The 14,937-nt window shown below is 32.9% G+C and overlaps 1 protein-coding gene and 1 pseudogene across 2 annotated transcripts in view; one reads left to right on the plus strand and one right to left on the minus strand.

Moving 5' to 3' along the window:
• LOC145276853 (structure-specific endonuclease subunit slx1-like) overlaps window positions 1-14,937 on the minus strand; it is a 251,566-nt gene that overhangs the window by 135,541 nt on the left and 101,088 nt on the right. The window lies entirely within an intron of this gene.
• Window positions 3,549-3,665, plus strand: LOC145283936 (5S ribosomal RNA; annotated as a pseudogene).

Here is a 14,937-nt window from a genome sequence, read left to right on the forward strand (position 1 = left end):
GTGAGACGACAACAACTATGGATGGCAGTAATTGCTGAGAATGCAGTTATAAGATTCGGAGTTCGTATCCCGTCGTGGCTACCACCTGACGAAGGCCAGAGAAATAGTTGGCCGAAATATTGTGAAAGAACAACTGTTCAGAAACAGTTTGATTCTTTGATATCTGATCGTAGTTTAAAATTAAAATGTTTTTGATGTTTAACAATCTTTTAAATATCTTGCTCTAAATAAAGTGAAATTATGATATATTTATTATTCTGTGTGAAGAATGCTTTGTAGTGGGCAATTTTGGATTTTAGTAGACTAGTTAAAACCAATTAAAAATAAGCTGAGCTCCAATCTATGATCCCCCCCCCTTGCCAAACTTTCACAAGAAACACCCGCCTAGCAGAAAAGACTATCAACAATTTCCTCCACTCTTTATCTGTGCCTAAACCTAAACGTAGATTCCATGAACAAAGCTTCTTTCTTGGAACTGCACGCTTATGGAACTGTCTTCCGTTTTCCTGCTTTCCAGCTGACTACAATATGGTTGTCTTCAAGTCTAACGTAAACAAGTTTTTGATGAGCCGTTCCATATAAGTTAACAAATTTACCGAGTTTCCATTACTAACAATTACTATATTGTTCAATTTCTACTGTACACTCTTTAACCCTTATCCTCGAGTGGCCTCTTGGCCTTGATAAGTGGTGATGCCTATGTAAAAAATAAATAAATTAAAAATAAATACAAAGTAATAAGCGCTGTCCAAGAACATGTGTAAAGCCTACTTACACCTGAGAGTATCCTGTATCTCTACAAGGCCACCATTCACCGATGCATGGAGTATTGTTGCCACATCTAGGCTGGTGCATCTGTCACTAGTCTCTCACTCCTAGACAGGGTTCAACTACCAGGTTGACAAGAAAGTTCTTGCAGTTTTTAACTTTTAAATTCAGATGAACATATCTCGGCTCAATCGAAAATTTATTGATCGAAATAAGCACCATCAAAATTAACACACTTTTGCCTATGCAAAGCAAGTTTATTTATCGCTTAGGTTTTTGAAGCATTTCTCACAAAGAAAGTTGTTTAGATGCTTGAAAAAGTTATAGTCGATAGGTGAGAGGCTTGGAGAGTATGGCAGATGAGACAGAGTTTCATAGTCCAATTCGTTCAACTTTTTCAGGATCGGTTTAGCAACGTGTGGTCGGGCATTGTTGTGGAGGGGAATTGGGTCTTTTCTGTTGATTAATGCTGGGTGTTGTTGTCGAAGTTTCTGATACATTTTATCATTTGTTGACAATACTTCATTGTCATAATGGTTTTGCTTGTATTCAAAAAACTGTAATGGATGAGACTGGTCGCAGACCAGTAAACAGTCAGCAGGACCTTCTTTTGGTGCAACTCTAGCTTCGGAAAGTGTCGTGGAGTTTTGTTGGGGTTTAACCACTGAGCTGAGCGTCATCAGTTGTCTTAAAAAGCCCACTTTTAATCACAAGTCACAGCTAGGTCGTAAAAAAAGAAAGATGACATTTCATAACCGCGTTTATTTTTTTTTCGCTTGTTGTTCAATTCTTGAGGCACCCATTTATCAAGTTTTTTGTCATTCCAGTCTCTATCAAGTGGTTAGAAATCATATGCGTTACATATAATTCAGAAGCAAGCTCTCAAACATTTGCGCATGGATTGGCTTCGACTAGGGTTTTTGATTGATCATTGTCAACATCTGATGGCCGACCATTATACTCATCATCTTTAAGACTCTCGTCACCGCCACAAAATTTTGTAAACTACCATTGTGCTGCGCATTCAGTAATGGTTCCTGAGCTAAATGCTTCATTGATATTGCGAGTTATTTCAAGTTTTTCGGCCTAGCTTGAATTGAAATAAGACAGTTGTGTGAATTTGCTTTTTCCATCTTGTATTCAATGTTCTAAAAAGACAATTATTTTAAAATGATTGTAATTTAAATGATAAGATAGAGTGAAAAACGCTTATTAAAACGATATATAAAGTAAAGTTATTATAACGAAAACTTATTTGAAAATACATCATTAGAAATCAAAATTAAAAATTCAGCAAGAACTTTCTTATCAACTTAATAATAGGTTGCACACTATCAACTAAACTCCAACTTCTGTCCCATCATTGAAATGTGCCTGTTTTTCAAGTATTTCAATGGCAAGTGCTCTGACAAACTCAAAGCACTAGTACCCTTGAGAAACCCGACAAGCAGCAAAATCCCACCCCTACACTGTAGAGCTCATTAGATGCAGTAAAGTGTTCTACTCAAATAGCTGTTTCCATTGGACTGCTGCACTTTGGAATTTCCTCCCAGGCTCTTGTTTCCCTAAATGAACTGACATGCAGAAATTCAAGTGTAATATAAACAGACATCTCACTGCCCAACTCCCTGAAAAGTATTGCTGCAAATCTGGTCCCAAATAGTAGCCCTTCACGACTAAGTGGCTCAGTACCTCGTTTGAGGTGAAAAAATAATGTTTTAAAAAAAAAAAAAAAAAAAAAGAAAAAAAGAAAAATGATAAGAATTAATTTGAGAAAAAGAGGGATAAATGCATATCTGGCTAGAGATCAATTTATTTGGAGGCCAATTTCTAAAAGCTGTCCAACACATGCTAGTACGTAAAAATGGACGTTAAACTGAATATAATTATGACAATGATGATTTCTTGATTTTGATTTACTTAAAGTTAGGATTAATGCATATTATTTGGATTATTCGGATTATCGTTCTCATCTTGAGTGTTACTTTTACATTTTGGCCGATGTAACCTCCACCGTTCTTCAACTCTAAAATCTGCACAGAATTTTGAACGGAACCCGCAGGAGTAGAAGCTCTCATTCTAGAGTTTGGCAAGATATACATGAAAAAGGTCGGAGGTTACATCGGTCGAAACATTGTGAAGATGGCACTCAACATGAGAACAGTAGCTCAAATAATCCAAATAGTACAAATTATTAATCCCTCATCTTAGAAATTCCAAAACATGATTATTCATATGAACCCATTAATGGCAACCTTTGATTTCACCCACCCACCTTCCGTCGAAGGCAGACTAAAAACTGAGAATTAGCAAAAGTTGCACTTTTCACAAATAACTAAAAGTACTTCCCTTCTCATAAAATTCAACAAAAGTTTTGAATAATGGTTGTTTACATGATTCAATTAGTAGTGATTGCCCTGGGGGGGGGTATTGGTACACAGAAGCTTTATGCACAGTACATAGAAATTCATTATGTATTGAAAAACCATGTTAAAATTGTCTTCACACTAACGACTTAAGCAAGGAGTTACTTTTAGACACTCACAAAAAGAAAGCGCTCATTGATATATTCGGGCAATCCCATATCAACATTAAAAACTCTTTCTATAATTGCGGCATACATGATGCATATATAATAGTCCTATTATGGTAATAACGAATACTTCAGAACCATTTTTTTCTGAATTTCAATTTACAATTAAATTCTGCTTTGGAATGAGATGTTGCAAGACTTTTTTTTTTAACTACCGAATTAGTGACATTATCCATTAACTATAATAATATACGGCATAATCACGTTGGCACACCGGTTCTCGTCAGATCACCGAAGTTAAGCAACGTTGAGCCTGGCTAATACCAGATGGGTGACCATTTGGGAATTCTAGGCGCTGTATGTGCTCTCCGCTTATCTCGGCATTGTTTCCAGTCGTCTTGTCCCTCAACTTGCCACTAGTATGCAACAATGTTGACTCAGGAGAGGCGTGATTGGAGATTGCGAAACTCTTGCCACACAAATTTCACGCGCAGGCACCCTTACAGTGGGTATCCATAGTCTGTCAAGACTGAAGGAAGCCTTTATAATAATGGAGCTTGTCCTTAAAGATTGCTAGAGAATTTTTTTTGTTTTTACATTTCTGAATTTTTGAGATATGTAGAATGATTGTTAATATTGGATTCTTCAGACTACTGTTCTCATCTTGAATGTTATTTATACAATGTTTTGATCAATGTAAGCTCTGATCGTCTTCAGGCGTATATTGTCAAACCTGGAAATCCCTACAGAATTTTGAACAGAACCCATCATTCAACCAACGGGTCAGTAGACATTCGCTTCGTTTGCCATGACTGGATAGAAGTCTCTAGTACAAATTTAGGAACCTTAGACATATTTTTATATCTAGATGTTAATGTTAGTGTTGGGAGGATTAATCGGAAATCGGAAAAATCAGAGCTTTTGGGGGTATTAGAATAGGTATCGGAATCAGGAAAATTTGAGCCTATTTTCCAATGCCAAAACCGATTCCTTTAATTATCTATTTTATTTGATTTTGTTTTTATAAAAAGTCATCCATTGCTGGCAGTAATTATAAATTAATAAATATTTATTGATTAAAACTTCCAGTAAGACTAAAATCTCTAGATCACCCCCTCACACGTGTTTTTCCGTTTGAGAAAATATATGCACATTTAAGATGTGTTTTTACGGTAATCGGCACAAAATAACAATTTTCTAGTAAAATATTTAGAAATTTATAAAGATCTGGAATCGGTAATTGTATCGGAATTGGGAAAAAAATTGGAATCGTCCCATCACAAGTTAATATCACTATTTTTATAAGTACCCACCCCTGAAAAAAATTGAATTCAAATCATGGAGACGTTTTAAGCCGCCATGTTTGGTTTGGAGAAAAGTTTATATTCATATTTCATATTTAGATTCTAATTAAACTTAAAAATGAAAATAAAACAAAACCTTTGGAGATACTATTTCTAAAATATTTTTAATAAAAACAACCTCAAATTTAATTAGATCCATAAGTTCTTAAAACAATTTATGAAATAAAGAAAGCAAGTTAATTCTTATTAAAACCTGTTTTATTCTCATAAAAAAATATCCTGCTTCCCATTAAAAAAATGCTAGTCTTAATTTTCATATTAATATTTTTTATATAACTTATTATCTTATTAACTAGCATGAGATAAAAAGAAAAAAAGGAATAGTATTAATTAAAATCTAGTTTTCAAAGTTAACCTATGCGAAATCAAAATAACAATTCAATATTTTATCAACTCCAAATTTTTTATAGAGAATATGTGAGAATTGTCACCCTAGAATGTTTAAAATTCGTTATTAAACAGATCTCTAAAAATCATGAACAAAAAAACTAGATTTAAAAATATGATTTAGAATTAGCCACTTCTAATATATTAAATTATTTTTTTAAACTACTTTCTTATTATATATATATATATATATCTATAAAAGTGAACGTGTCTGTCTGTCTGTCTGTCTGTGTGTCTGTGTACATTTCCCTACGCAATAACTCTTTCAATTTTTAGTCTATAGACTCGAAATTTGAAATACCGGGTACTGAGATTTGGGAAAATCGATGTGATGGGTGTCAGCCAGAAATTTGGCTGTTAAGGGGTCAAATTTCAACGATTTGACCTTTAAGAACTCTACCAAACTCCTCCGACAATTTTGGGTCTAGACACTTGAAATTTTAGATATAGGTTCCTTGAACCTGGATCTAACTTAATAAAGTGATTTGAGCCCGAAACTATAAATTTTAAGGGGTCATAATAGGGGTCAAAGTTTTAAAAAATTAACCATTTTTTTTTTTTTTTTGCTTTTTTTGCACAGCATACACCTCCAAACACCCGAGCAACGCCGGGAACCCCTGCTAGTATATATATATATATATATATATATAGGGCTCCTTCAGTCTTTGACAGACTATGGATACCCACAAAGGGGTGCACGCGCGTGAAATTTTTGTGGCAGGATGTGCGCAATCTCCAACCACACCTCTCCTGAGTCGACATTGTTAAATACCAGTGGCAAGTGAAGTGTATGCACAGGATGACTGGAAACAAAGGTTAAGGTAAGCAGAGAACACATACAGCGCCTAGAATTCCCAAATTGTCACTCATCTGATACTAACCAGGCTCAATGTTGCTTAACTTCGATGATCTGACGAGAACCAGTGTGTCAACGCGATTATGCCGTATATCATATATATATATATATATATATATATGATGAGAATAATGGAAATGGTATTTCAACAAAATGGAGAAAATAAAAAGGAACAAACCGTGTTATGCGTTCATGAACGTTTCATCTTTATTTCGAGACCGAGACTTCCTCTGGATGAATGAGATTAAGTAAACAAAAACACCAGTACAAATATTTTAACATTTTTCATGTGTAAATTCAAGCACAATTAAACAATGTACAGGTTTCTATAATGTAGCGCCATTAATAAGTAAACTTTTATTAAAAGAACATAATTTAATTGTAGACACAGGTTAACCTTCTCACGCCATAGAAACACCCCCTGTAATAATTAATACATATAATCTCAATCAATAAATCACATAACAAAAACACACTCATTTCATTTCTGTTACACACCTATGTTTGAATTTTGAAAGACATTTTTTTTTTCAGAAAGAATATTAACTGCGTTCAGATTTTTTAAAAAGATATTAACGACTTTATGACGTGATTAAAAATCTCCCTCTCTTTAACAATGCAAGCTCCCCTCCTTTTTTAAATTTCCAACATCTTTTTCCGTTTCTGAAACAGAACAGCGTCACACTTTGCACATGAATAATTTTCAAATATATGTACTGGTGTTTTTGTTTTCTTAATCTCATTCATTCAGAGGAAATCTTGAAATAAAGATGAAACATTGATGAACATAACTCGGTTTGTTTATATATATATATATATATATATATATATATATATATATATATATATATATATATATATATATATATATATATATATATATGACCAAGTAGTTAATCAATTTTGTTTTATCAAGCTTTTACATCTGGTTGAGATTACTTTATAAACATTAATTCTTTAATATTTATAATTTACTTTAGTTTTGCTATCTTGGATTATTTTGGTAAACTTAACAGTAATTCTTATTTTATATATATATATATAATTTATGACTCCGATATGGTGTTAAATTCTTCTGAGTTGTCTGACTCTCCACTGCTCTTCTCTCTCAATAATTTTTACTTTATTACATAAGTGGAGATGGTTTCCTTTCACCCTACATATGTGGTCAACCACCATACCTGACTTTTTCAATTTCTCCACATATTTGTCTAACCTTACTTTTAGTGGATCACATGTCTCACTTTTGCATATTTTTCACCATTTACATGGAATCTCATATATACTGTTCTTAGTCAGGATTCTATTCTTTTGGGCTTGACTCACACAAGATGTTTCTGGAGAGTCGATTCGCTCATGAATAATATCCTAATGTCATATGGATAATATATTTTTTGTCTGAAAAGACATGCCATTCAAAATACAGTACACAAACTGTGGTGAGTTTTCGGGTAGTGTTTGATGTCAGATTGTTTTTGGTGGTTGGTCCAGATTTCTTGGAGCCGATGTTATGCTCTCTGAATAATTGTTTTTGTGTAAGGTTTCTTTTAAACTGACCACCTCCTCTAAATATATTTTTGTGTTATTACATATTGCTTTTTTTCACTCTTTGTTTCAGGCAATGAACGATTCATTTATTTACTTTATATAGAGTTGAAGTTTAGATACTGTCTAGTGAAAGTTGACTGTCGATATACAGATGACACAAACTTCTGACGAATGCAGATTAGCAACACATCTAGGAACAATAATTTGTTATTACGTTCCTTTTTCCATCATGAACTGTATAGATGTATTAACGAATATTTATTTATTACAATAGCCTAAGTTTGACCAGCTGGGCAAACTTGAGTCCTTGTACCGGAAAAATATCCAGTAAATAAAACGTTGTTTAGTAAATAGTTATTTTTTGCATTTCCATACACTAAACATGGATATAAATATCACTAAAACACCCGCTTGGTCATAAGCTTCATTTCGGTACCTAACTTGCCTGAGTGGGTTGCCTGTAGGCTGAGTTAAACCGCGTCATACACACAGAGGCAGACAGTACAAAAATTTATAAGATATTTCTGAATTTTTTAAATAAGGATTGATTATTTGTATTATTTGGATTCATCAGACTACTGTTCGCATCTTGAGTGTGATTTTCAAAATGTTTTGGTCAATGTAACCTTCTCCAAGTGTGTCCTGTCAAACTCGGGAATTTGGACGAAATTTCGAATGGAACTCTTTATTTACTTCACAGAGATAGCATGCTCTCATTGCATCAGCCATAGCTGGGTAGAAATCCTAAATAATTTGCAATTGTGTTTTTCTGGTTTTAGAAAGATTTTTTGTGATGTTTAGAACATAGACTTTATAGTTTATAGATTTTATTGTGACATGTACGAAAGGTTTTCAATCTCTAAAATGATAGAATTATTGTCATAAATTATTTTATAATTTATATTTTATATATTATCTATATAAGAATGTGTCAATCAGATTCTCAAAGATAGACCCAAATAATAATGCATTTTATAAATCGATACTTACTTATGACTAACCAATTTAATTTTTTTTGTTGTTGTTGCAGTTCTTTGCTTTAGTTTTTTCAAAAACTACTTATTCTGACTTGAAACAATGGTAAAATGAAGACATTTCCCTAAAAAGAAAAAATAAGCTATCATAATAGCATTTTTTTTTTCATTTCTAACAACTATTTAAACTGTTGGTTTGTTGTAATTGTGCAAGTGGCAGTAATTACAAGTGGCAAAGAACTGAGTGTTTTCTTTCTTCCAGTTCTCTATAAAACAATTTCAATACAAATAAACTATATGTGACTGCAGGTGTTTACTCAATGAGCAATACCTTACTTATGCTTAGTGACTATTATAGGGGTTTCCTTACACACATGACTGTGTATCTGTTAAAATGTTTTTGACTCGTTTTTATAACCACAAGTTATAATAACCAACCAATCAGAAGCTTCCAAAGTTACTATAAAAATTGCCGAATTTTGCATTCAATCAGTTCGCCGTCGTCTCTGCCACGAACCTGCATTTGATTCTTCGCAGCCATCTTTGTTACTAAGAATTACTTAACACTCAAGATCGGAACTACACTGATTCTTCACCGTCATCTTTGTTCAACATAATGTTTAAACACTTAACAGTATCTGTTATATCTAAATAGCGACAATCTTTTTAAAATGTAATATATTGTGGAATTTGTCTCATTTCCAAATATCTTCTATCTTAACCCCATTTTTTAGAAAAGGAGAGTATTGTTATAATAAAACAATACATTCCCAACTAATAAAGTAGATGCCATGATTAGAAATCAAAACCAAAACCTTGATATTTTTAATGTGAGGTTTTACTAACTAACCTATTAGGACTTTCTTACGGATAGAGCTAAAAATAAAATAATTATAGCTTTGGCATGACATCATAGATTTATAATTAACATTAGATTTTAAATCACGAATTCAAGCATAAGCCATAATAAAAATAAACAAATAAATGGATACGCATTATCAATAGTGCTGGAAATTATTTTAATAGTTTAAAACAATGTAGGTGTTTCGCAATTATATAAACCTCTCAGCTTAGCAAAACTATGTGATTGGAGGGAACATATATTTGTCTATATATATAAAAGCGAAAATGTATGTATGTGTGTTCGCTTTTTCTGTGTGTCTACAAAAGGCTTCTTTCAGAGAAGCGGTCGGTCGGTTCACAACTTTTTATAACTTTTTATATCACATATAAATCGTAATATCTCACAGTTAACAACGAAGCTCGCCTGTCTATTTAATTTGCTCGATTTCGGGAAGATAAATATTCAACATTTGTCGCTCGCCGCACGTGGGTTAGTCTTTTTTCTATAACATCTTGGGGAAAAAAAAAAAAAAAAAAAAAGCGTTCAGCAGTAAATGAAATCCCACAGTCAAACTTGACCTCATTAACTCATTAAAACGAGCACCTGCTAAATCCAAGTAATAAAATAAATTCAAACGTGTTTCCGTTAGCATCTCGCTGTGTGGCAATGGTTAACGTCTCACGTTTTTTTTTGTTTTTGTTTTTTTTCACACTTTAATTTACAACTCTGCCTCAACGGTTCGGGTTCATGTTACATGATAAGGGCTGTCCCCTTTTTATGTAAGTATAAAAAATAGAGAGATTTAGTTAAAATGAAAATGAAATAGCATAGACGAAATTCGAACCTCGTAAATTAGGTTTAGAAATAGATTACGAGAGAGAATTAGAAAATGGAATGTAAAGCAAACGATTGTTTAGCTTAGGGATAAAATAGTTTCAAGAAAAGAATGTGCACTGTCAATTTTGTTATGAAAATTCAATTGAAAGAATGCAGCTAAAAGATAATTTAATAAACATGTTTTTAACATATTGGAAATATAGGTTACTGAGAATATAGGTTAAAATTCCTTTTGTAAAAAAAGGAAAAGTTTTGGACACGCATGTTCAGAACACGTGAAAGAAGACACATGTTTTAACATGTGTATGACGTCATGGAAAAATGGGAAGTTCTAGATATAGTTAGAAAACTTTAGAGTTAAGTAAGGAGAAACTGGGGGAGAGTCAGAGAGAGTTCGAGGAGACAGACGATAGTCTGGAGTTTGATTCGAACGTCTAGAAGCGAGACGGTCACTTTTGAAACTTAATATGTGAAGCTTGGAATTCTTGATGATGAAAACCACGGCCGGTCGTGAGAAGAAATAAACCCATCATGTGTTTTTATAAACGTCATCTTTGTGTTGTAATTCGACCAAAAGGTAAAGTGAAAATTGTTATTATATGTCTATATATCTGTGTTTAATGTCTTTACATACACGTCTCGACATCTCATATCTACACTAAGACTGTCTGAACACTATCTCCTCACTCTAAGAGCTTCCATAGCAACACGTCTAAGAATGAACATTTTTAATATATATGAATAACATCATAACACGAACAAAGACTCTTACAACAACATCCCTCTTAATAAAATTCTCTCTCTCTAAGACTCTCTTTTAATGAAACCCCTATATATAACAAATACGATTTGGTGCCCGTGGGCCAGTTTGCATCAGCGATGCAAAACCGAACCTGGGGTAAATACAATAAATAAAATTTGGAGCCGTAGCGACCAGACCACCCAGCAAGGGTGAGTTTAAAAAAAAAAAAAAAAAAAAAAGAAAAGAAAAAACTTCGGAACCACGGAAAAAAATAAAAAATAAAAAAAAATAAACACAACGTTTTAAAAGGCTCCAAGATAATTAAAAAATAAATAAATAAATAATACCACGGAAAAAAAACCACACGATCACAGAAATGCGAACAAAAAGAAAAAAAATTTGAACACACACGCACTTTAATAAGACTAAGTCTCTAAGACTCTCTTTTAATGAAACCCCTATATAACATTCAATCCTCATACTTATTTTTTAACCTCCCCCCACACACACCTCCAAACACCCGGGCAACGCCGGGTACCCCTCGCTAGTTAGTTTATAAAAATGAAATTTGTGTCCGTGTTTTTTTTTTTCTTTTTTTTTTTCTCAACAGCAACTGATCCATGTATTGTCAGTTGCATGTGAAACATCAACACTTGTTATGACCAAGCACTAATTTTTTTTTTTTTTTAATGGATGAAGGAGTGGGGGGGGCAGATTTTCTCATTCAACCGTTTTTTCTTTCTCTTCCTCAGCCTCACAGGGTTTGAAGTAGATTTTTTTAACAAGTCATTTTTGATTATACAAAACTGAATCATGCTGATATGTAAAATCATAAGTGTTCATTTTTTCTCCCACCCTCCTCCCTCATCCACTCTCCTCTTAAATGCTAATCATAAAGGAAACTCCAAATTCTGATAAAGAGCTGACTCAACCATTTTTTTTTATCAACACAATAGAAAAATGTGAAAAAAAAAAATCATTTTAATATCCTATTGGTTGACAGGACAATAGCTTCTTTCTTTAATCTCTTAAAGACCATTGATAATTTGTACCTCCGAAAAATGCCTGTCATCCGCAATCTCTAAGAGTGCATGATTGGCATAATGGATATTTTCACTGGCTACAGAATCAGCTATGCCGTGTTCAAATTCAATGAGATCTAGTGTGGTCATTTACACAACAGGAATTTTGATCATACTAAAAAAGAATAGTCTGTAACAATGTTCATTTTATTTGCATAAAACAAACTGTAATGGACTTAATGGCTATTTTCAATAATATTTTTGTGTTATTATGTTGTTGTATATTATTATTGTTGTTTATATATATATATATATATATATATATATATATATATATATATATATATTATATAATGTTTTGGGGAAAATATGCTTATTCAATTATATTTCACCTTTTAATTTATGAAACTCGATGTAACTACAGAGCATATACAAATAAATGACAAAAGGTCTATATTCCAAATTTCAAGATGTTGTCCATCTTATCATTTGGAATGGACAATATCTTGAAATTTGGAATATAGACCTTTTGTTATATATATATATAAGTTATAAAAATATATATAGCAATTAAGCTACACAGAATATTCCACGTTTCTCCATGCTAGGATTCGTCAGGCTTATGCAAAGAGTTGTGGTTGTCTCGCGTTTTTATATACGCACATTCTATTGAGTTTTTAGTTAGCCAATCAGCTTCCTAGTTTCCACCGCTCCCTTCCTAATCAGCCAATGGGCAGGCATTTACAGGACAAAGGCTCAGTAGACCTTAGGTTCAACCCTTTCTTAGTGTGTGCTTTTTTAGCGGGGAGTGGAAATATCTAGTGATCTGATCTATTTTAAACCTAGTTGTAGTTAAATGTATGTGTGTTTCTTTTTGCTTTTTTTTTTATAATATAAACAAAAGGGCCTTTGTCCTATAAGTGCCTGCCCGTTGGCTGATTAGGAAGGGAGCGATGGAAACTAGGAAGCTGATTGGCTAACTAAAAACAATAGAATGTGCGTATATAAAAATGCGAGACAACCACAACTCTTCACATAAGCCTGACGAATCCTAGCGTGGATGAAACGCGGAATATTCTGTGTAGCTTAATTGCCATATATATTTTTATAACTTACTACCTAGCTCTACCTATGTATTGAGCACTGTTGAAGTAAATACTTAAAGTTTACGCATGAAATTATACTTTTGTATATTTTTATGTGATTAAATGAAGTAGTCATATATATATATATATATATATATATATTGTTTTTAAATTCCCGAAACAGTGTTTCATGGTAAACAACTGATGATCCTTGTAAACGTGGGACCATTGTGAATTCGAGAAAGCAAGTGTATTCAGCGATTGCAGGAGATTAAATGACTTACTGACAAAATAATTTTCCAATGAAGGACTAAAAAAATTAATTCTTTTATTACTTTTTATATAGTTTTCAAGGTTAAAACACTTCCAAGAAAATATATATATATAGATAGATAGATATTAAAATGGCGCAAAAGTTTTGGAACAATTTAAAATTTCATCTTTAAAAAACTGTTTTTGAAATTTTTTATTCATAACGAGAACATCAACAAGCTTATAAATGTCTCACTTGTAAAATTCTTTAGGTTTTTATGTGAAATATGAATCTAACTAATGCTCAATCTCCCATTGGGATGTTAACTTACAACCATCTAAATTGTTTTCTGATCCTCAAAATAAGTGATAAACTGAAGGAGCAGGCAGGATGAGGCACGATTTCTTTTCTTTTCTGTTTTTGTTTTTTTTTTTACAAAGGAATCACCGCTTATCAAGGCCCAGAAGTCACTCGAGGATAAGGATTAAAGAGTGTACAGTGGTCAAAAGGACAATATAGTAATCGTTAGAAGCGTAAATTAGGTAAATTGGATTACTTAAGGGGAACGGCTCATCAAGAACTTGTTTATGTTGGACTTGAAGACGACCACATTGTAGTCAGCTGGAAAGTAGGTAAACGGAAGAGAATCCCACAGGTGTGCAGTTCTAAGAAAGAAGCTTTGTTCATGGAATCTACATTTAGGTTTAGGCACAGATAACGAGTGGGGGGAATTATTGATAGTGTTTACAGACAAATCAAATTCTCCTAGGAGATTTTGGTCATTAGACTTGTGTAAAGACAAGCATTATCATTGTTTTAAACATGTTCACCTCTTGCAAAGCATATCACCACTTGGACGTAAGGGGCTACTATTTGGAGCCACGTCTAGGAAAGATTAACAAGATATTTGTTTACGTTACATTTAAACTTCTGCATATCAGTACAGCCAGGGAAGCAGGCAGAAGGAAGGGAATTCCAAAGTCTAGCTGTTCGAGGGAAGAAACTATTAGAATAGAAAGCTTTCAGGCATTTAGGGACAACAACAGTGAAAGGGTGAGATCTCATTGCTAAGCGGGCTTGTCGGAGATATGTATGTCGAGAGGGTACAAGCGAAACGAGTTCATCAAAATTTATCACAATGGAAGATGACTCCTTTTCAGTTGACTAATCCGTTAATAATCTAAAAGAAAAGGTTATAAATTAATTATGGCGATATATTTGAATAATAACAACAGGCATAAAATAAATTACAATGGTTTAAAATACCTTTTCTACAAACCAGCAAAAACTTTTGCACCGACCTGATATACATATTAGAAAAAATATGACTCATTGGGTCACCGACTGGCTTCAGTTAAATTGTTTGAGTATGGAAAAAAAATGAGTTTGTAAAGCCAGTTTAATATGAAAAATAAGAAATAAAATTCAAAATTAGTCGTTTTTATCTCACTGCATCTTTTCCTTCCTCCTCCTCTTTACAAATAAATAGTATTACTACTGCTAGTGATATTCCATTTTGTTTATAATGGACTATTTCAGTCTTTATTCTTTTCTTTGTTATTATTTCATAGTTTTTTTTACTAAGGATGTACTAATTACCAAATTGGCTGATTGTCGATTAATAAGTTTTCTAATGCCGATTTTCCAGCAAATTTTGTTGTCATAAATGATACTAATAATAATTATACTGTGAATAAAGACAAGTTAACTCCCTCTTTTGCTTG

The sequence above is a fragment of the Euprymna scolopes genome, chromosome 1 (assembly GCF_053919585.1).
Source record: "Euprymna scolopes isolate OS-2025 chromosome 1, ASM5391958v1, whole genome shotgun sequence".
Lineage (NCBI taxonomy): Eukaryota > Metazoa > Mollusca > Cephalopoda > Sepiida > Sepiolidae > Euprymna > Euprymna scolopes.